The sequence below is a fragment of the Siphateles boraxobius genome, unplaced genomic scaffold (assembly GCF_051911475.1).
Source record: "Siphateles boraxobius isolate OS27281-9 unplaced genomic scaffold, OSU_SipBor_1 1, whole genome shotgun sequence".
Taxonomy (NCBI): Eukaryota; Metazoa; Chordata; class Actinopteri; order Cypriniformes; family Leuciscidae; genus Siphateles; species Siphateles boraxobius.
This window is the reverse complement of record NW_027508699.1, coordinates 20272602-20295671: the sequence shown is the minus strand read 5'-3', so window position 1 is coordinate 20295671 and position 23070 is coordinate 20272602. Positions and strand designations below refer to the sequence as shown.

At 37.3% G+C, this 23070-nt stretch overlaps 1 protein-coding gene across 2 annotated transcripts in view; it reads right to left on the bottom strand.

Moving 5' to 3' along the window:
- The window catches only part of fndc3ba (fibronectin type III domain containing 3Ba), a 152201-nt gene extending 131485 nt beyond the window's left edge, over nt 1-20716 (bottom strand). For both annotated transcript variants that reach the window (XM_077228044.1, XM_077228054.1), the window contains exon 1: nt 20601-20716. The gene's annotated coding sequence lies outside the window, so the exon portion shown is untranslated. The remainder of the gene's footprint in view (nt 1-20600) is intronic.
- Between the last annotated feature and the right edge of the window lie 2354 nt (nt 20717-23070).

Sequence of the window (23070 nt, the reverse complement as noted above, 5' to 3'; positions counted from 1 at the left end):
ACAGTCCATCATCTGGCTTCCAGCTAATACCAGTCATTTTATCCAGAGTTCTGACAGGTCCAGACTTGGCCTTGACAGATGTCAGCCTCAGCATTTTTCTTTAATTTTTTTCTTCTAAATCTACCCCCATGAGTGCACTGTTCAGAGTCATCGTTGTCTTTCTTCTACTCTGTTAAAAACAAAATATCAGACCCTGTCAGTCTTTTAGCCCTAATCAAAAACATTCACATTCCAAATCAACCACACTGAAGCAGTAGAAAAATTCCTCCATCCCCATAAAGGCAACCAAGCCAATGTTCCCAAAAGTTTTCAAAGGCATATTTTTTGGAGAGAGCGTTCCTGTATGGATGTTGTGAACTTCTGTAAGGACAGAAACCATTTCACAATAGCGACTGCATAAAACCATTTAGTAGGCCAACGTGCTATGGCTTGTTCTGAATAGGTGGATCTACATTTCTAGAGGTCCACTGACTTACATCCATTAAATAGGCCAAAATGATGACAGCTGTGGTTCGCTCATGAGAAGAAGAAAAGTTGTCAGAGGACCCAGTCTCAAGTACGAGAAGCCAATATCCCAAGTAATACTCAGTCAGTTTTTCCAACAGTGCTTCCAGGACTATTAAGCTTAATTCCATAATGACTAATTCCAGCCTAATGTTTAACTAAAATATCATAACTTGATCTTCTGGTGAAATTATAAGACTTCTCTCTGGTGACGTATAACGGATTTCAAGCAATCATTTAGCATGTAACGCTGTTGTTGATTTAAAATAACTAATGGATAAACTCACGCCTTGAATGGATTAATTTCATAACGAGGTGTCAATCATTGACAAATGTCACGGTTTTATGGACACTAGGTTACTGCTATGGTTTGTTCCTTACCTTTCATCATAAATAGAATCATTAGGTAAAAGTTCATACATAGCTTAGTTACAGTTATTATTTATTTGTAAATTAACCATAGACTATTCCGAAAATAAACAATGGATAAACTGGGAAAAATATTGTTAGATTATTTGATTAAAGGAAAAAATGTGGTTACTGGTGAGATGATGTAAATGATGTTGTAAATTACTATTGACCCTGGAATATTCCCGTTAAGTAAGGTGAGTGAGAGAGGAGTTTTTCATGTGTTGAAGGGTGAGGTTGGCACGATACAGTGAATGAGAGCATTCGGCAGCTGCTTTGAAAGCCATTACGGAATTGAGACAGCGCCAGGGCATTATTTACACCCTGTCAGCAAAGCACACAACACTTCCATGCATAATCACCCAGTCACAACATCCAATGGGGCGACAGGGCATCTGAGATCAAGCCGTTGAACGTCAGCTTTGTGGGAAAGTAATCAAGTTGGCTTGACCTGCATCATTTCCCATGTGATAGAGGAGTCAGTGTGTCTGGACCCGGCCGCATCGTTGCAAAGGTCTCGTAGGAGCTCAGCTCGCTCCCATGGCAGTGGTTGGTAAAGTGAGCTTACAACAGGTCTGGGCACTAATTCAGACTCAAATTAGAGAAACTAGGAAAACTACAAATGATCCTTTTGGGAATTCGATGTGCAGCAATTACACACACACACACACACACACACACACACACACACACACACACACACACACTAAACACGAAGATTTAATGCCATTTTTGTAGGGAGGGTCAGTATAGCCAGCTGTTTTGGAACATCAGCAGAGAAGGTTCCACTCCACATTTCTTCCGGTAAACAAGCGGAGCAGATGCTGTGCACAGAATCCAAAAGCACGGACCTGGTCTCACACCCCATCTGAAAGAACCTCCCGCCCCACCACCCTAATCTCATTACGTCTGACTTCAATGACAGACAATGTTACTTGGCTGGATGAGAACTAGGGTCTGCTTTTACAGTAACACAAAGCCAGAATGTTTTTTTCGTTTTTTTTTCTTTCGTTTTTGGCATTAGTTTCCATCCCCCTTACACATCTGGAGTCTGCAGATGTTAGTAAAATGTGTCAACTGCCATTACACCTCATTCACGCACACCTTCAAAAACATTAGGATTCAGCTTTAGTTTGGCCATCTCTTTTGTCAGCTGAAAAGCAATACGTTCTCAAACAGAGCATTTACCCTCACTTACTCAAGTAGTGCTGAATGCTGTTCTAGCAGTGGGTCAGGTCAAACTTTGCAGAGCGATACATCAACCTTACATCATTCTGTTAGATTAGCAGTGAGACAGTGTTTTCATACAACTGTCAGCAGTGATGTTGTGTAAGCAGGAGTGACCTAAGACAGGTTGCTCCAGGGCTTACTGACACGTGCTGGTTAATCATACAATCCTTAAACAACTTTGAACTCTGTGTGGCACAGTTAGGAGTGGGAGATATTGACAAAAATGAATATCTCGATATTTTTTTTCAATATCTCGATATCGATATTCAGACGATATTTTTGCAATCCTTCAAAGAAATGTGTGCAAACTGGTAAAGAAGGTCCAGTTGGTCCTATATGAATGTCTCAGATATGAGACATTATTGATTTAAAGACTCCTAAACTTTTTAAAATAATAAAATATTATTCAATAGTCATTTATTATTCAAAGTCTTTATTGTTCTTTTATATTTTTAATAGGGGTGTAACGGTTCACAAAAGTCACGGTTTGTTTTGATACGATACAGTGGTGTCACGGTTCAGTGCGTTTTCGATACAGCAAAAATAAAGAAATGCCATAGAAATTTCCTATTTATTAATAGAAAAATTATTTTTAAATAATTGTGAGTTTTCCTACATCTTGAAACTTTTAGTTTTATAAATGGGGGTAATCTTTGAAGGATGAACAAATAATGTTTTGGTCATCACATTAAAAATTAAAATTTGAATAACATATAACATTTGAGTTTTGAAGTGCTGGAAAAAGATGTGTGACGTACTTGAAAGCATTTTAATATTTCTGCCAAACTTCCATGGTTACAAGTTACTGTTACTACGTTAAATCCATGGTGAATGATCTGTGGACTTAAAACCTATAACTAGTTCATTCATGGAACAATGTTTCTCCTGGTTTCCACATCAGCGCTGTTTGATCAGTTAATAATGGAGAAATTGTAATGCTTCTCACTAGATCTCGTAGCGATGTTATTACTTAAGTGGCGAATTCAAATGCTTTGTTTACTGGATCTCTTATGTAGTAACGGTGTTGCTTCAAGATCTGATCGCGCTGCACTGATATTTGTCCGAGATGATAAATGGTCCGTAAAGCCCAAAATAATGAGCTTCGTTCCGCTTTCATTACATTTGTCAGTTGATGTTGCGCAACATTGTGGTGTTCGCTCCAAGGGGGTAATCCATCAGCCGGAAGTTGAAGCCTCGCGGGAGCCGCCATTTTAGCAGAACTTCACCTGCTTTTAGCATTCCATTGACTCCCATTCATTTTGGCGGCACTTTGACAGCGAATAACTTTACATCTGAGGCGTCCAAAGACTTAATTTGTCCATTATATATTTCTAAATAAACACGACAATGTATAAAAGGCTCCATTACTTTGTATCTTACGTTATGGCCCCGTAGAAGCCGTTTTTGTTAAAAACAGGCTAACGATTGCGTCATAACCACACGACTTTATGTCGCACAATAGAGACATTACCGTATAGACAGGAGGAGAAGCTCGCAGGCAATCGGGGGTACGTCCCGTCAAGGGAGAAGCCCATAGATAATGAGTCCATAAAAGCAACGGGACAAAATATTTCAACAACGTTTTTGGGGAATTGGAAATAATTCGGTATGTGGCAAGTGAATACATATGAAGTGATTAACGTTGGCAATTTTCACGCACAGCTACTAGAAGATTTACGTCTGTCAGACAGGTTGCTCACGTCATCAAGCTTAGTTTGAGTCGTTTTGAGTCTGCGCGTCAGGAACGGAAGTGCTAAAAAAAATCGCTAAAAATGGGCTTCAACTGTCTGAGTTCCAATGAGATGGCTCTGTCCACTTCTTATACTGTCTATGGTTCGCTCCAGCGCGGATTTTGATCGGCAGGAAAAATGGTCCAACCACCGGAATGGTTCGGTTTGTAATGTGTACGGAACCGATCTCTTGGGAAAATGTATTCCATCTTTTGGACTCATACAACGCAATTTTCTAATAATGCAATCACGAAGCTCGCCACTCGAGGACGCCACAGACATTTAAGAAAAACTTTTTAACTTAAGATCATTTTTCCAGCAACTAGTAAATAAGCACTATTTACTAGTTGCTTATTATCATGGATTTTACTAGGATATTGGCTGTTTATTAATACTTATAAAGCACATATTAATGCCTTATTCTGCATGACTTTATTCTACATCCCTTATTCCTACACAATACCTAAACTTAACAACTACCTTACTAACTATTAATATAAATAAGATAACTATTAATATTAACTATTAATTAATATTAATAAACTATAAACTATTAATAAGCAGTAATTAGAAGTTTGATGCAAAAGGCATAGTTAATCGTGAGAACTGGACCCTAATTGTGACTGAATTTTGTAACCAAAAAATCAAGTCAAATATATTACTGTACTACTGTACTGTCAAATTAAAACTTAGCTATTGAATATTTTGGTTCTACCTTCACAAGTAAAGCTTTTATTTTGGTGGAAAACTGAATACTGTAATAATTGTAATGCTTTTTTCCACAATACAAACAAAAAATTTATTTTACAGTACAATAGCAACATATGTCTTAATTTTTTGTTATAATAAAAACAATCAACTTTCATAATAATAATAGAATTATTAGTAGTAGTTATACAAGTACATTGATTGGCTCCAAAAAGCAGTGTGCATGTAAAGTAAATGCAGACACTCTAAAGAGTTTTGTTTGTTTGTTTGTTTTTTACAATCATACCAAAAAAACATTTAAAAAAACATCTGTCACTGATGCATTGTATTAAAGATCAGGTTTGAAAAGACAAGCTGTCAACTGTCCAGTCATATGTTTCCTCTGCAGGTGCAGTTCAGGATTGGCTAGTCAAATTATCCTGGTTCATATGTTTAGAATCTTCGAGATAGAAACCTAGGTGGAAACTTAAGGAGAAGAAAGGGTGCTGTTACACCTGCCACATAGGTTATCATAATAATCAACGTATATAGAAGCACAGAGTGGGCTTTATGGGCAGTACAGATAGCAGCAACACTGCTCTCTTTGTTTCAGAGAGTTGAGGAGAGGACTCGCTCTACACCACGTCATTCAGGAGTTTCCCCCACCCCCGACATCTCCCTTTTGCCTTCCAGTCTGTTTTTCAGGGAATTTCATCAGATAGAACTTTGCCTAGTGCTGGCATGCAGCAATACAAATGCTTTCAAATGTGCAGCTTGTGAAGTAATGATTGGAGCTGCACACAACGCCTCTTTAACATTTACCAATTTTCATGTGTAGGAATTTGTTCCTATTTATACATTCCTCCAAGGTTATGAAAACCCAAGGCTCTTGCATAGATCTTAGACTGTTGTTCAATGTCACCAGGCTGATCATGTTTTATGCCAATCCCATTTCTTCCCATATTACATTTTATCTCATGGCAGTAATCGTACAAATTCATCTACTGGATGCGAGACAGGATTACTTTTGGGGTGTCACAACAGTGCAAGTCTATAGCACAGCCACCTGAGATATTGCAGAGGAGCCTATGTCAGACATAAATGTTAATAGATTTGTACATCTGATCAAGGAGTCTCACACATTTGATGGTAATGAAAGCCGGCCCAGCTGGCCACCGATTCCAGCATCCACACACAATGAAGCTCGGCCAAATGAACCCACATCATGGTTTATAGTTTCTGCGCCAGGCAACTCGCCTTTATGGGGAAGGAAAAATCTCCTCTGGAAAACTCTGGCCTATAGCCATTATATGAAAATGAGGCAATGGCTGCCTTGAACAATACCATTCTTTCAGAGGGAAATCAGAACAGCAGCCTAACTATTCTTTGAGGCAACGTTGGCAGGAAGACAGGCATGGACCAATTGTACACCATCTTTCTCATTCTTTCTGCCAACCATACAGCATCATTATCACCAATGGTTACCTCAGACTATTTCAGACTAAACTAAACAGGCTCCTGAAAACCACAGGGGTGAAAAGAAGCTCTAGTCTTTAATTAGGCAGATAGATGTACATTTATTGCTCAAGTATCTTCAATTGCCAACATTTTCTTACTAATCAAGCAGAAAACTACTTCACCTTGTGTTTTAAGTAGAGCTGCACGATTAATCGTTAAAAGATTGCAATCTCAATTCAGACACCCACACGATCTTATTCCGCTGACCCAGAGAGAGCAAGTCTTTTCAACCACACAGTACCGTTATTTCGATCTTACAAATATAAAAATTATCACAGAAGGACTGGGATAAAAGTTTATAGTTTGAATGTAAATGGGATGCACCAATATGACAAATTTGGCCAATACCGATAACCGATAATTATTTATGTTTGAAAGCAAATAACCAGTATATTGGCCGATAAATCAAAATTTAAATTTTTATATATTTTTTGGGAGCCTTATTTCAAAAAAAAAAGTCTCACCATTAAAAGCCATATCCCAGGCACACAATTATGATGTTATCATTATAATTTAAAGTACCCTAGCCACCTTATTCCTGATGAGCTCACTGCGTTTTGAATTATGGATGGCACTTCCGGTTTGGGGAACTTTCATTCAAAAAGACTGAAACGAATAATTTCAAATCATAAGGTTGCCCTACAAAAAAAGCTTATCCGTCAGTTTGACTCAATGAGCTATCAGTTTTCTTTCATGTTTTAAGAATAACATGAAAATAACGTAACACTTGGTATTTTAATGTAACATGTTAACAAGAATAACGATAACGATAACATTAAAAATTAACATATATCGGCCGATGCCGATATGGTGGCCGATATATTGTGTATCCCTAATATAAACTGATGCCATTTATTAAGATCAGGTGGATTTTTTTTGACTAGCTACTAGTCATTCATCAGCTGGAAAAAATTTTAATTCTGAAAGGGATTCCTGTGATTTCATTCCTCTATTTTGTAATTATTATAGTCATGGTGTGGACTTCCTTATTCTCATAAAATTAGAACAATTTTAAAACTTCGTAATTATTGTTATAGGTGTGAACAGGACTTTATCTTCGAACAGACCTGAATTAAATTGATATGTGCGCAACACCCACATTAAGTAATTTAATGCATAATCAAATACAATTAAAATCATTGTTTGTCCACTTTACCTATATATATATATATATATATATATATATATTCAATTAACATTTAGCAAGCTACCACTGAAAAAAAAAACTTGTCTGATTTATTAATATTTGAATTGTTTGTGTCTCAAGTGCTGTTACTCAAAAGACAAGTTGCCAAGTGTAAACCATTTTCAAAAGCAATAAAAGAAGAGAAAATACCAAGTTAAAGCCATAATCTGAGAAACTAGCACTAGAAAAGTCGCATATGATCCAGAAGTCACAGGTAAAGATTTATGTAAGCAAAGTTTTACAAAGAACAGGAACTCTATAGAGATATTTGAATAGAAAATGGTTCAAAAGATGAAACATCAGTCTACCATTCAGCAGCAATGAGATAAAAGCAGCTTGACACTACCAAAGAGAGCAGGAGAGAAAGAGAAAACTCATCCAACCATCTGGATGTGGACTAGGCAGAAGTCCAGGAGTCAGTAAAATTCATTCCAAGTCCCTGACCGACGTACGACTGCCACGTAGCTGTTAGTGCAGGAGGACAGAGAGGAGGAGAGAGCCCGCCTTACTTCTGCAGAAACACTTTCCCACAGAGCAACATAAGCACATCTGCCTGTCTGCCTACACAGCACACTGATCGTGAACTGCAATATCACAGTTCTGATGTAAAACGACAACGTCATAATGATAACTTGGAGAGGTTCATAATAATAGAATGTGGCTATGGGCGTCAGACATTTTCACAAGTCTCTGACGTGGAGTTTAAGTCTCACATCTTTGAGGTGGGGTCCAAGCCTCAAATCCTTTTGTAATATTTTTATACACATTTATATACATTTTATAAAAATTGTCAAAGATTAATTTTGTTATTTATTTACAAGTCAATTGTTTACAGTATTGTTATTGTTAACTAAAACTTATAAAGTGTTGTTAATTGAAATGTAGCTGAAAAACATTAAATATTGGACGATTAAATTAAAATAGGTAATGTTGCCTTGGCAACTAACTGAAATAAAATGAATGTAAGCTTTACGTACTAAAATGGTGACTAAAACTAAAAAATAGCTAAATAGAAATATTTGTAAAAAACAAAATTGACGATCATATTATAAAATTATAATTTAATAATAAAAATAGTTTTTTAATAACTGAAAATTACTATTAATAAAACAAACTAAAATAAATAAATGAATACGATAAAATTAATAAGATAAAAATATTAATAAGTCCTTTAATATAAATGCTTTGCAACTTAAAGGTATAGTTCACCTAAATATGAAAATTCTGTCATCATTTACTCACCCTTATGTTGTTCCAAACCTCCATGACTGTGAAACACAAAAGATGATATTCTAAAAAAAAAAGTCTGTCAATACAATGAAAGTAAAAGAGGTCCATTGTTATTTTGTTACAAAACTGACAAAAAACAGTCTTCAAAATATTTTGTTTGTTTTCCAAAGACAACTAAAAGACACTCAGGTTTGGAGCAATATGAGGGTGAGACAGAAGTGATGACAGAAATTTAATTTTCAGCTGAACTATTCCTTTAAGTGTGACGTTTCAGACTCAAGTTTCCATTAATGCTGCTCTGAGGGAATAACCCCTCATAACCACATTTAAAGTGAAGAATACTGTTCAGTGTGTGATATTAAAGAATGAAGTTTGAAAGATTTTTTACAGTGGCTCTTGTAGTGGGTTGGTCTAGACTTGTTGGTGACTCAGTCTATCCACAAACAGGAAAAACAGTAATGTCTAAAATACCTTCAATATGCACCTCGCTACTAAGAGTGTAAACAGCCAGGTCACCGCACAGCTCGCAGATCTCAGCTCTCCTGAGTTTTTTTTTTTTTGGCACACTGAACTTGTGTTTAGACCAAGCTGAGAGGAAGCAGCCTAACTCCCACAAACACATGAAAATGACTCACTCCATACACATGGTTGTGCTTCAAGATTTGTCCTTTCTTTTTTCCTTGGTACTTAGAAAATGAGTTCACATCAGTGCATGTATCCACAGCTGTCAGAACATTCTCATATGCATTTATAATCGAGCTACAGTGGGTTTTCACATAGTTGGGCAACAGTCTTCCTCGGTCTGTCCAAGTATACGACCAAATGTGTTATTGAATATTCAAAATAGTATGCTGTGCGTCACCTCAGTTTTTGATAAAAAAGAAAATCTGTATCCATTGACAGCTCTAGCAAAGGTACTAAGGGTGAAGTGCTTCTACAAAGCTTGGGATTGCACTCACACATTTGATTTGATAAACTTTATTAATCCCCAGGACATTAAGGACATTAAGTCACTCCTTGTGAGAGCAGGGATGAATAAGTCTTGTGCTAAATGTACTCACTAGGGCTCAAATTGTTTCATGAAGGGGGTGAAAATTATGATTTATTATAGAGAAAAGAGCCCAACCGATATATCGGTCTGCCGATATTATCGGCCGATATGAGACTGTTGCAGATAATATCGGTATCGGCGTATATGACGCAGATATGAACTCTTTTTTTACAGAACATATAACGCTGATAAAATGTTTGTAAATTGTGTAACTACGTAGTTTGTCCAGCAGTAGGGCTGCAACAACTAATCGATAAAATCGATTATAATCGATTATGAAAATCGTTGTCAACGAATGTCATTATCGATTAGTTGGTCTGCTTACGTCACGGGGAGCGTTTACTGGTACGCACACACACGCAAGGTCTCTCTCCCTTAGGCGCTCTGCCGAGCGCGCGCGCTACGCGGTTTGGAGCAGTCTCTTCTGTCTCGCATGCGCGCTCTTGCTTGCGCTCTCTAGATTTTCGAGCATTAGTTTGAACTAATTCGCGGGCATCAGGGAGCCGCAATCAATATGCGGGAGACTCCCGGGACTTCCGGGATGTCTGTATTTTGTCTCGAGCATCAGGTTGTGCAATCAGTTCGCTCGCAAACGTAAGTGATGGATTAAAATAGCGCTACCGCAGAAATAGGTTAAATTAAAACGGTGTTTACAAAGTGAAGCATTAAATGCAAAGGCAGTTAATAACAGCAGCAGTAAAATATTGTTTTTTAGTCACTGTACTCAGTGGTTTTCAGCGAATGCTTGTGCACTAATGCATAATTTCTCCTGTCCTTTACTCAAGCCTGTTAGCTTGCTGGGTAACGTTACCTCCATTCCGTTCTCTTTTTATAGCATTTGTCTACTAAGTTTTAATTGTTTTTCAAACGCGATCTACTGCGGCTCTACATTCACACAATTGTTTTCAGTCTTTCTATATTTAATCAATTTATCCTTATATTATATTCTTTTATATATTATATATATAATATATATTATATTCTTTATCCTTATATTCCTTATATATAATTAATTTTAAATAAAAATTAAATGAATTATATATTTTAGATGTTTTTAGTTTGTTTTTAGTTCAGATATTCACATCTGAACAACATGTCTGTGTAAATTTGTTTTAACAAAAATTGTGTTAAAACATAATATGTTGGATATCATTTTTTTTAACAATAATCATGTTTGTCAACTTGCCATCAGCAATTATCATTAAAAACAATGCAAATATTGATATTAGTAAAACTCAATGTGTGGCTTTTGCACTTTTTAAAGTACACTTTTACACATAAATACCCTGATTTACGGTTTTATTTAGTTATAATAAAAAAAAAATCTAATTTAATTTCTATCCGATTAATCGATTAATCGAAAAAATAATCGTCCGATTAATCGATTATCAAAATAATCGTTAGATGCAGCCCTATCCAGCAGAGCTCCATTGTTTGCTACTGGCGATCCAGGTCACTGTGGTGACACCAGCCAACCCTTTCACTTCAGTAATGAGGTCTCTTCAGACACGGTGTAAGATGCGCGCACACATTAGTTTCCACTCCACTGACAAGGTATGAAACTACCCGAGTTAGTCCTAGTGGCTGAGACACTGGTACCAGACTGAGAAGCGATGGTGGGGTCGAGGGAGCCTGGAAAGTCAGATGCGGTGGTGGAGAGACTGATTTCCCGCGAAAATGACCGGAGAGGGCGTTTGAGCAGGAGAAAGTGAGGCGCGCGGGGAGGTGTCTGCGGCGTTTCTTCTTCCTCGGCCGAAGTAGAGCCGGGAAAGGAAGAGCGGGAGCGGCGTCGCCGTCTCGTGAGAGAGCTAGTCGTGTCCGCAGCGTAGAGATGAGCATGCTCTCACAGGCAGAGCAGCCACCAGAAGAGTCAGTAAATTGAGGAAAAGGAGTTTCCCCACTGGGTATAGCTACGCAATACGAAGTGACCGTTCGAAAGGGAACATGGCTAGCTAGCTAATGTAGCAAACGAGTATGATAAGCTTGTTGTGAGAATAAAAGGACATGGTTTATTTACTTTATAGTGTCTCATATGGTGACAATGAAGCGTTAAATCACCATTCAACAGATTCCTATTCTAGTTAGCAACTTACCTTTAAGACTGCTTGTCTGCTGCTGCCTGAACAAGACAACGGATGCGAACGGCGCGATGTGACAAAAGACAGTTGAACCCATTATAATCAGTGATGTTGTTCACACTGGGTGGGGCGTGACACGAAGACAATAAACTGATGCCTCGTTCTGCTTTGTAACGGGCGCTTTGCCGGGTCTAGAGTAAACAGCTGTTGCGACGCATGGAACCATGCCCGCGTCCGGTGTAGAGAAAGTGTTAAAGCCCATTCTGACTTTAACGTTACATTACAACATCAAGCAACATTCCAATAATTTATATAATTAGAACACTTTATATAGGGCCATTTTACATAATGAGTAGTTTAAAGTTTAGTACATTTTGCTGACTAGGCTACTTATTTAAAATATTATTTAAGTAAAAGTACTGTACTTATGTAATTAAACAGGTTTTCATTATGGTATTATTACTTTTACTTTAGTAAAAGATCTGAGTACTTCCTTTCTTGACTGGTAATAGAAGATAAGGTTGCCAGTGACACTTTTGATATATTTATTGATGCAAGTTATTTTTTATTTAACGTGACTAAATAAAAAGACAAAGTCATTAGTGAAGATTACGCAACAGTATTTAGAATATAATCTAGAATAGAACATCATTCTATTCATGTATCATTCTCATTCTATCATTCACCCTGCCTCCATTACACATCTTTTTTGCACAAGTGTTTGATCACATTTGAGTGATCATTGCAAAAAATGTGTTATTTATATATATATATTTATTTATTTATTTATTTTTCTGTTTATGTATACTGTATTCTATATACAGTACCAGTCAAAAGTTTGTACACACAAATAGGAAAGTGTGTTTAAACTTTTGACTGGTTCTGTACTATAATATACACATAAATAATATTGCTACTGTATTATAATATACACATACATAATACCCTCAAAAATCCATATCGGTCGGGCTGTAATAGAGACCAATTTATCAAGCATTCTATCGTGCCCAAACTTTTCAATTGTGGGTTACACACTGCCTACAACAGAACCTGCCATTTTTATGAGCTTGTTTCATTTGTTATTCTCTTTTTTCAACAATCCCCCTCCCCAACAAGTGACAGCATACAAGATCACAGATGATAGTGATACCAAAGTGTCATTGAAGGTCTTAAGTAGTACCCGACATACTCTGAAGGATCTCAGTCGTCTTAACAGATAAATACGACTTTGACCCTTCTTATAGGCTTGTATCATATTATCAGACCAATCGAGCTTGTTATTCAAGTATACACCCATGTACTTATATGATGTTACAGTCTCAATTTCCGACCCCCATATGTTTACTGATACAACTTGCTGAGGATATCTACTAAAATCAACTACAATTTCCTTAGTCTTACTAGCATTTAGCCTAAGACCGTTTATCTCACACCAATCCACAAAACTCTTTAATAGCTCCCTATATCCACCCTCATCATGGTCTGTTATACATCCAACAACTGAGTCATCAGAAAATGTCAGGGTGACAGGTTTCAGGATTGTACTGGAAGTAAATAGTAAACAAAAATGGGGCTAAACCATTCCTTGAGGTACAGTCATGCATCCTTACATACTGTAGTCTATTAGAGAGACAGTCAGTTAACCAATTGACCGTTCGCAAAGACCCGCCCCCTTTAGTTACTGTTGCTATGTCCGACAAGCTACGCTGCTCTCACGACACACCATGTTCTCACGCAGTGAAAAATACATCGCGGAGCAGAGAGGACAGTAACATGCTGACAGACAGGACACACCAGGTTACTTTTGATATGAAACAAAGTCTCAACTTAAAAAATGTGTTAATTTTTTAAAGAAATTTAAACAATAAATACCGTTTTGTGGCTCTGACAGATCGCTGTAGCGCCTCGTTTAAAGCTGATCGTGAACCGATCATCTCTTCCTTCTAGTTAATTTATAGCATAAAATAAACATGAATAAACATAAGAAGGAATGTTATTTTAACCGCGGAAAGACGTCAGTACACTGTGTTTTTCAAGTTCAAATCCTCCAACGTTAATCTAATAACTCTCCTGACTGCTTTTCGGACAAAAATGGCGGATTCAGCGGATGGCGGATTATGATTGGTCAGATCGCTTGTCAATCAAACTCCCTGTGAAGGGTCAATTGACCATACTCAGAAGTAAAATGGAAAATGCTGGAGTACATCAAAGCAGTATAGGCTATATAGCATTAAATGCACTAGAGAAATCAAATAACTAATTCTGACTGTGATATCCGGAGTCTCTAAATGACTTAGTGATTTGTGAAGAGATAAATAATTGCATCATCTACCCAACACCATTTTTGAGGCAAACTGTAGTTAATCTTCAGCAGCACACATTACATGCTTAACATGGTTTCCAAACTGCTCACATTATTTTGTTGTAATTTTTGCTCCATTTTAAAACTTATAGCATTCTTTGCGCTTTCTAATTTTAACATGTGCCATTTTTAAGCAGCTCTTTCCTCACGGAAACACATTCATCCATCACTTCCCAGTAAAGAAAAACATATTAGAACATGGGCTAGATGTTTTACCATTACAGTAAAGGATTTTCAAAATAACAACTCATAAACCTCAAGTTTCCCCACACAACCCTCCAGACAAGGTTGCATTTCAATGCGGAAGTGGTCAGTTTCGTCCCAGAGTCCAGATTTGGATGGACATTTTATAGTCCTGGAATGCTGAATGAGTCAACACTTTGGTATGGCTGAATCTTATGCCCAAGCCAACATTCAGGGCTCCCCCAACCCCCAGCCGAATGGGGGGGGTGATGAATTCAGTCGGAGGAAGACACAGGGAATGGGGTGGGGGTGTTGAAATTGGGGGACAGATTTTGCTCATTTGTCCCACATGGCTGAGCATGCTCAAAGGGGGCAGCTCAGTTTGAACAAACATAACCACTTCCTCCTCGCTGCACACAAAGCCTTTAAACAGAAACCCGTCCGTCGCTCCTCACCGGGTCATTTGGGGGAAAGAACAGCAAGCCGCCAAAACACAGCCGGCTCTGTGTGGCTCAGCGTCTGCAGACACCCTGGAAAAGCACAAACATGGTCCTGCTTCTCAACTCCACCTTTCACACAAGACTGTTACAGTAGACACAGCATCTGTACAGGGAATATATCTGGTCATTTGCTTACGGACAAGAATCTAGACAACTGTCAGTCACTGAGAGAAAGGTATCAACTATTCTCCCTAGTTTCTTCTAAGGATATTACAAATTAGGGATGCATGACGTACCATAATTAGCCGCTGATATTACAGGTTTTTTATTTTTTAAATCGGTGGATGTTAAAAAAAGTACATTCAATAAATCAAATGAATTAAAAAAAAGAATAGTAGATAAAAAACAAAATCATTCTATAGTACACTCATCATGCTGTAATTTTATTACCAATGTGTAATATATAAATGAGAGATATAATATTTAAAAAGTACCAAAATACCTCTCAGTATAAAAAAATAAATATCTTAATCTTAAACATATCTTACATTTTTTTTAAATTATTTATTCTAAGTGCAATGTTCCAAGTAAAAATTATATATTTAATATTCAGCAATAAATATGTTTATGTAAATACAGCTCATTTTAGTTTTTTAAATTTTATTTATTTAGACAATACAGAATTTTAATGTCAGTCATTTATCGGTTAATTATCAGCCATAACATCACATTAATTATCGTACATAATTTTAATATCTGCACGATAATGAGTGAATATACCAAACAAGCAAACATATATTAAACAATAAATAAATAAATAAATAATAATATTTACTTAATGTGAGACATGAGAAACTGAAAAATAAATCACTGCTAAATTCCACAGTCCCTAACAGGAATGTTAAGGGGCAGCCTTTTCACCCTATGTTTACTCTGGAATGCTGTAGAAAGTGAAAATTCAACAATGACACCCGGATTCCTCCAGTACCACCTGGGATGCCACTGCCCTCGCAACAATGGCTGCCATTCCCATGACCTCTCGGTTTACTTTATTTTCGTATTTCGGTGACTTCGCACATCCAAAACATTGCTATTGAACAAAGAGAGAGGAGCGGTACTAATCCAAAAGAATAATATGAATTAGCTGGAAAAATTCACCAGGCTGAAACAAATCTGGTCAGTAAGAATGGATAGCCCCCGTCCACCCCTCCTTGCTCTCAGAAGTCAAAGGGTGAAATTCCTCATCTTCCATCAGGCCTCCAGATTTCACACACTATAAAGTGGAGTGCTTGAGGAGGGGGATGGGTTAACAAGATCTGGTGAGATGGAGGAATTGTGGAAGGTGTTGGTCTAAGGTCCTGCTGGTAGGGGGGTGGGCATAGGAAAACAGGAAGTCTGGGACTACAAATATATGCACAGTGACACTGCTGACGTGTGTTTGAGCAGAGTAGCTTGAGAGGGGATCGGATAGACTAGAGCATACGTACACCGTAAGAGGCCATTGTGTGAATTACAACAGACTGACGGGGCAATAAATGCACCAATATAGAAGCAGCATCTATTGCCAGGCTCTCGTTGCTCATGCACGGCGGCTAAAACAGTCTCCAGTCAAATAAAAGCGTCATTAATGAGCTGCTGTCGCATCTGAAGTTTCCATCGTCCAGCTAACAACGGCCGTCTCTGCACTCTGAATGCTAATGCAAGCACGAACATACACCATTGGCCACCTAAACAAACACTGAGTGTTTTTCCACTCTGCTTTTAGCTAAATGTGCAGGCCTGGCCATTTGAATAATGCATTGGCATGACAGAGTGGATGCATGTCAGGAACCAGAGTGACATGGAGTGAGTAGCAGCATCTCACTCTCTCCACGAACTGCAAAAAAAAGAGATTCACAAAGCTCCATTCTTGCATTCCGAAACAGCTAAAAGTAGTGCAGTGGAATGAAGCAGTTTCAATGCACTTTTACAACTCAAAAAGCTTCTTTATTTTGTGATTTTTATCACTCAATACTAGTGATAGGCTAGTATCTGCCTGATTAGGGAAAAAGGGCAATGTATTTAAGTATATAAAACATTTTTTGTAATCGATATCGCAAAATTGATCTAACTTCAGTCAACTGACCAGTAATTGGCTTAAAAATATAAATATATATATAAAAATATAAATATTTATCATTATAAACAGTATAATTGTATCGCCATCCCAATAAAAATTCTGTCATCATTTACTCATGCTAATGTCATTTCAAATGTCTAACTGTTTAGTGTGGTCACATTAGCGAAATTTCGGCAAAAAAGGTCCATTGTCTATTGTCAATAGCGCAGTGATGTATAAAGCACAGCTCGCACAAAAGTCACTTTCAAAACAAGCAGCTTTCTGTCAATCAGTGTGGAGAATTCATGAGACAAACTTGAAAATGATCAAAATCTGCATGGGGAGCTTTTTCACTCTTGCACGAATCTCACAATCACACGGATTTCTGACTGCACCTTAAGGCCTTGTCTTACATCAGCGCTCTTCTAAAAAGCCTTGCTGCGGGTGCTTGAGAGAGCTTTGGAGGTGCAATGGTTTTTTTTCAGCTGAGACGCTATGTGTGGTATGATACAGAATATCAGAGGAACTGTAAGTATCTAATTTCGCAAATACTTTGTTTCTGAATATAATTTTTTTTTGACAATACACCGTACTTGCTCTGCCACTCATTTTGGATGAAGATATGTGCTTGTTGTCGTTTGTTATCGGTGTCCAAGCAGAATGTGAGAGTTGGTCGCTGTGGTATTTGTCCCACCCCTCCTCCGCAATGATTGGACGGCTGGGTAAAAAGTGGTAGTGATGACGTTTAACCCAAAGTTGAACACTCTTCACTTCTCGGCGAACAGAAAAAACGGACAAAAAAAACCGTGGGGCTCCCATTGAAAACAATTGGAAAAATACGCTAGCCTCTGGAAAAAAAAACGCTTTATTGGACACACGGCCTAAGGGTCGAAAACAACATTGGACCTTGGATAAAGTCATACAGGTTTGGTAAAACATGAGGGTGAGTAAATGATGACACATTTTTCTCTTTTGGCTGAACCATTTAAAAATCGCAACACATGGCAGGACATGTAAACAATTATTTATTTTTTAGATATTGCACACAGTGGTAAAACTAAAGCACAAGACGCTGTCAACATGTTAGACTAAAGATATCAAATCTAAAATTTACATAACTAGTCAACACTTTTCAATTCTAGTTGGTTGTTGCATTAGATCCAAAATAAAGCAGCGTAAGAGTGTATGTTCTGGCATCCAGCAGCTTGTCGCTTGCAATGTTGGTAAAGTGATGGGAGTGCAGTTAGGTGGAGAGGCGACTATCCCGAGAGACGGTGGGAAAGGGAGTTGAAAGGCCTCTTTTATCTTCATCTAAATCAACTGTCAACAAGTGTAAATCACCAAGAAGACATAAAAGCCTAACATGCAAACATAGCAGCACTGTGCCAAACAAACATGCATCACATTCACCAGGAGAAGATGCTAGAGTGCAAATGAGACGTGCGAGAGCCGACAGCGAGAAAAAAAACCCTAAAGTGATTACCGTTATGCAGAACACTACTTTTAGCTCCTCTGAATGCCACTATATGTGGCCGTGGTGAGCGGATTCAAGATGAGCAGCATGATCCTGATTCACAGACCAGCTGACAGCCACATCATTCGCAGCATGCATATTTCCCATGCACTTATGGTTAAAGCACAGATACGAACTTGTTCTGTCTTGCTTAATAACAGTTGGAGAGAAGCTGGATTTCTCTGCCTAATGAAGTCAATGGAAAAAGAGTCAAATGAAAAGATGATGTGACTTTGCTGACCAAAACCATTACTGCATTTCTACTCATCATTTACTCTTTCTTCCAAAACAATGCAGAAGAATGCCATTGAATTCACTGGATTTTACAGAGACATAAGAATAAAATAATGAGGCATTGCTAGAAATATCGAAAACTACACAAGATGGAATAAATAGATTTTTACAACATCTACTGAGCAATAAGTGTGACTAAGAGATGTGAAGTTGTTTCAAAAGGCACCATTTAGAGAAAATCAGGAAATGTCCTCAAGAAGGTGGACTCTCCGCGCAATTAGGAACAATCACAACAGATTTTATCACGCTGCACTGCGTAACATCAGCACACATCAAAGCTCGGAGCTACTCCCAGGATGATGGAGAACTTTAGGGGGAGGGGATGTGTAGTGTGTGACTTGCCCCTGGGGAAACAGCCCTCTAGCTCACCAGGTACAACCCCATGACCTCAAAGGAAGAGCACATTCCTGTAGCTATGCCCAATCAGGACGCTGAACTCCCCATGCCAGCCAATCCATCAGATATCGACCAAAAAAATGTACAAAGCTACTTTGTTTTGAAAGCATCTCAATTGTATTCTGCACGCTGGGTGCATGAAAAACTACAGCTCTACTGTTATTTTCTCCTCACATTTTCCTAGTTAGTGGATGCATTTGGACAATGATTCTCAACCTTTAAGAACCTTGAAAACATTGAAAAATGTTCAGCGTTGTGTGCACTTGACAAAATGTCCAATGGAGAAAAAGGAAATAAAATAAGCCTAAAACAAGCAGGTGGGAACATATTCATTGCAAGAAGGAATTGTGTGTATTATTCTATTGGAAGAAAGTGGGAGGAGGGGGGTCAGTCCACACAGACCACTATGCTGCAGTAAACAGAGAAAGTGAAAAATATAATACACATAGTATATTTTACCCATATTTAATTGTTTTATATAACTTATTTTAAATCACCTTGTGCCCCGGCCACTGGTTGAGAACCACTGGTTTGTAGACAGTCAAATAATAAAGAGTTGAGGAATGCAACATCTTATTTTCCTGCAGATATTTAGTTTTCATGAGCCAGTGCAATAATTTGAATTTTCAAACGTTATGAAATCCCTCACTCAGCTGGAGAATGCAAACCTGACGTCATTTTCTGCTGATCGCATTTCTCCTCTCACAGATATTGTGCTTCTTTCTCTCCAATAAGCCCTCTGGATCCAGGCAGGAGTAGACCTTATGGTACAAACTATCTTGAAGCGTCATTTCAGTGCCCAACAATGTTATCCAAGCGATCGTCTATTTTTTCCAGAGCTGCTAATCAGTGCGCTTTAATTCGCAGCACGAAAGAGCAACTAGTATCCTACTTCTGACGTTTGGGAAAAAACGATGCACGGCGTTGCGTTAAACCAAACCAATAAAAGAAAGGAAAACAGAAACAAGTATCGAGAAGTCGAGATACTTTCTGCACAACACATGACAGGACAAGCAGCTAGGCTATATGTTTTCCTCCATAAACCGACACAGCTGTTGAAGAATAGGCTGTCTGGAATACTAGGGCATGATGGAGTTGACCACCTTCACTTCATCTATTTCCCTTAAATCTTTGCCAAATATTATACGACATCATTCCAGCAACTGACTGTTTAGCAACACTGTAATCGCTACGGAAAGACATCTGGAAAGAGCGAAATTCAGCATCCCTACTCTATTTCACCTAAACATTTGGTATCCCTCCAAAACTCACCGATATAACAAAATACTTTTTAATAAAGCTAAAGTGTAACTTTTTGTAGCGTTTAAGTAACCGTACACGCTAAATTAAATAAAAAAAATCCAAAGTTGGAATTCAAAGACGAAGACGTCAAACTACGAATTTTATCGTAAATGTCGCGAATCATTAACGTTTCACTACGAGTTTTAGCATCTTCGGGTAAATAACGGAGGATCCATGCAATACAGCCTGTTTTCTTGCGGAATAATTAAGTTTTCCGTCGCAACTCATTGTTGGCCAACTAACCCAGACTCCCGGCGTCACCACCATCCAGACACAAAAACGCACGCAACTTTCCGTTATAAACATTATTTTCATCGTTTAATTGGGGGAAAGCACACAAACGCGAACTGTAGCCAAAGATAGAGCTAGTAAGCGATAAGAAAAACTTACCTCGCTGCAATAAAATGATGTTGAAAGAAACTCCAGAGCTCCACTTTCACCCCAGACACAACTTTGGCAATCCTTGCTCCCTCCAGTCTGCTCCACCAGCTCAGCGTTCAGTCAGGAGGAGATTCCGCGGCCATGTCAATTATGTCCCACAGCACATGTGTGAGCTTAATCCTGCCCCTTTTACCGTAAGCAACCATATAAACGAACTTAAGAGCCGAAGGGACAATTCAAAGACCACCAGACACATGCACAGACACCGCCACATGCACAGACACAGCTATAGACTACTCGACAAAATCACTAATGCTTTGATTCATGTTTGGTTCAATAGTCCAAATCAGATTATAGGTGTTTTTTAATGAATTTTTACAGGATTACATATTGATCAATAGGCAATGGCAACAAATTGGTTCATTTTCTGATTTACATTTTAAAATACATTTTGAAAAAAAAAATGTGGTTTAACTTTAAAAATAACTTGGTTGCCTTAAAATTTTGAGTTTATTTAAATTAATAATTTGAGTTAATATAATGAAGAATATTTGTTTATTCAACATAAACTAGAAATAGTATGTTAACTGAACAACATAAATTAGCTGATTTGACAAAAGAAAAAAATGTGTGATAAATCATGAAAAATTGAAAATATTTTTTTTTTACAGTGAGGGGATAAATACATTTCAAGGATACACATGGACAATAACTTTGCATCTAAATTCTTACATTAATGTCATTGTAAAAGATTAAAATGTTCTACTTAGAAGGTGTTAGACACATACTGTACTAGTTAGACTAGTGAGCTATTGTTAAACTATACTAAACTAACTAGTATTTTTTTGTATGTTCATACTTAATAAAATTACTGATTAGATTTTTTTTTTATAAAAATATGTAAAGAAACACTTACATGTTGTTTTGTTGTCAAAATAATACAAGATTATTCGTATGTGTGTGACTATGTGATTATAATATATTACTGTTTTTTTTCCTTGTAATTCGTAAAAAAAAGTAATCCAACACTGAGTAAGGTGTTTTTTATTGCTGTTTCCTGCGTTTATGCAACACTTTACAATAAGGGTCCATTTGTTAATATTATCTACATTAGGCAAAATTTAACAATAAAAAATTCTAATTCTAAAGCATTTTTTTAATCTTTTTAATTTCAACATTTGCTAATGCATTATTAAAATCAAAAGATGTATCAGTTAATATTATTTAACCTGACCTGAGCTACAATAGACAGTTATTTTTATGAACTAACAATAGCAACGACAAAAATACTGTAAAATAAATGTATTGCTCCATGTTAATTGTTAGTTAATGCATTAACTTATGATAATGGGACCTTTGATCAAAATGTTTCCCAGTTTTGAGTCTTTAAATATTACCGTTGGACCCCCAGAAAAGTGAGTGAGTGGTTACAATCTTGCAGTACTCTGAATGTTATTATATTGTCGGTCACTTTTTGCTGCACCATCCTGTGTTTGTGTCGTTTTGTAGGCTTGTCATCACAAGACAATTTTAGAAAATTAGATGGATCATTAAACTGTCATTCATATATCCAAACTATTTTAAGTCCACTGCATGTCCGTGACTCATGGTATAATTATGTAGCCTAGGTAGCAGAAAATACTTTTAAATCTCAAAATCAGAAGAGCACAGCTGAACAAACTCAATGCCCCTTGTCCTACATTGTTCACTTCGCTGACAGTGGCAGGTAAGTCACGCGGTGTAGATGTGTCTGCTGCCACCAACAGGACAGTTAAAGAAAGGGCAGGAGAGCACTGACGATCACAACTACTGATGTCGCATTTAGGCTACTGTACCTTTATTTATTTAGGGCTTTTTTCAATACAGATTGTTTCAAAGCAGCTTTACAGTGATAACAGGAAAATTATGCAATAAAGTTTGTTTCGGCTGTACAGCAGATCTAGAAGAAAATAGTGTCATTGTCCAGCTTAAGTAGCCTAACCGTGTTGATACAATTCTGTTGTGAAAAAGAAAAGTTATTAATTCAGTTAATTTATCTATACAGCCTGTAGCATGTTAAGTGCTGCTATTTATTAATTTCTCCCATTGTAACGTGTTATGATTATTGATCTTCCATGATATTAGATTAATTCAAATTTATAGATTTTATTGAGGCCTTGAAAGAGTCTTTCAAAAACATTCGAAAAAAAAATTCTTACTGACCCCAAACTTTAAAACTAACAAAATGATCAGAGGTTTGCCATTCATTTAACATTAACACGGTCACATACAATGACAAATTTGGTTAAGTTAATTCTTGGACATTACTTTCATCGGAATAAAGTGATGTGACCTCACTACAAAACATTTTATGTGAGCTACTATAGGCTATGTCTTGGATTTTATGTCTTGGGGGATATTTATGCCCTTTACAGTCGGCATGAAACAGAAGTTGTAAAAATATATTCTTCCCTATTGTGATGTTTATTCGAGTGAAACG